Source organism: Melanostigma gelatinosum (assembly GCF_949748355.1).
Source record: "Melanostigma gelatinosum genome assembly, chromosome: 9".
Taxonomy (NCBI): domain Eukaryota; kingdom Metazoa; phylum Chordata; class Actinopteri; order Perciformes; family Zoarcidae; genus Melanostigma; species Melanostigma gelatinosum.
Window position 1 is genome coordinate 95,001 of NC_136642.1, and position 1,501 is coordinate 96,501.

A 1,501-nucleotide genomic window follows, 5' to 3' on the forward strand; every position below is an offset into this window, starting at 1 on the left:
ATTAATATTATTCTAACTAGAAAGAAGTTTTATTTTTTAACCAAAATGGTCTAAATCTGTCTGTATATAATTTCTCAGATAATCTTTAAAAGAATAAATAGAGTATAAATATTTCAGATGAAAGAAGAAGGAAGAGTTCCGTCCCTTTAATTCTATATTTCACATTTATATCCTCAACATAGTTCTGCCTGTGGACTGTTTGAAGAGGAGTCTACTGAGAGGCTCCTCCTCCTCCTGAAGGGGTTCTCCACATGGGGCCAGGACCCCATTAAGGGTCGCAGGAAAGAGACATCCAGAAAAAAGTAAAGATTATAAAATCTATTATTATCTAAAAACGAGGGTTATGTTGCATGGTTCCTGTCATGGAGGGTTCTGCTGCCATGGTTCCTGTCATGGAGGGTTCTACTGCCATGGTTCCTGTTATGGAGGGTTCTGCTGCATGGTTCCTGTCATGGAGGGTTCTGCTGCATGGTTCCTGTCATGGAGGGTTCTGCTGCATGGTCCCTGTCATGGAGGGTTCTGCTGCATGGTTCCTGTCATGGAGGGTTCTGCTGCCATGGTTCCTGTCATGGAGGGTTCTACTGCATGGTTCCTGTCATGGAGGGTTCTGCTGCATGGTTCCTGTCATGGAGGGTTCTGCTGCATGGTCCCTGTCATGGAGGGTTCTGCTGCATGGTTCCTGTCATGGAGGGTTCTGCTGCATGGTTCCTGTCATGGAGGGTTCTGCTGCATGGTCCCTGTCATGGAGGGTTCTACTGCCATGGTTCCTGTCATGGAGGGTTCTGCTGCCTTTTAGATTAGAGATCAGAAGTCATAAATAAATCAGTGCCTGAAGTTTGGAGGACTGTTGAGGGTCAGAGTTTTCTCAGCTGGACTAGTATAATCATATATATATATATATGATATATGTTATACACAGACTCATCTAAAAAGAGACTAAATGTCTGAACTCGTACAGATGAGTTATCTTCTGTTGGTTCATCAGACTCAAAGTGAAACATGTCGATCAGAACGTTTAAACACAGAAAACTTATTCTTCAACCTGTTAAAGATATTTTTTCTCTCTTCTTTAAAATAAACGAATATTGTTCAATATATTGTCAAACATTCAGTCAAGTTATTAAGAAATCCCATAATTTACCCGTCTGTTTGTAACGCTGATGTCGTCCTTTGTGTGTGTGCGTGCACTAGGGATCAATTAAAGGCCATATTTCATATATTCTTCACATTTGTTATTGATGTATGATAATATTTGCTGTCATATTATTATTAATGTTATTGTTATTCGTAGAATAAAATGAGCATTCTGCTTCTTTTGCTTTGTTTTTGAATAATAAATGAACTTTTTGTTTCATTCATATTTTTATTTGAACCTTGTAATAAGTAACCAGGGAATGTTGAGTGTTGTAAATATGAATATGTTTTAAACCAGCGGTGCTTCTGAAGCTAACAGGAGATTTTTAAAGAGACTTCACAAAATATTTTACAGAAAATAAAGAAA

The 1,501-nt window shown here is 38.5% G+C and overlaps 1 protein-coding gene across 2 annotated transcripts in view; it reads left to right on the forward strand.

Moving 5' to 3' along the window:
- Positions 1 to 1,501, forward strand: part of LOC306781889 (CREB-regulated transcription coactivator 2) — a gene marked incomplete at its 5' end in the record, with an annotated part of 36,887 nt that extends 35,386 nt beyond the window's left edge. For both annotated transcript variants that reach the window (XM_079274984.1, XM_079274985.1), the window contains one exon: positions 1 to 1,501. This exon is cut by the window's left edge and continues 2,050 nt beyond it.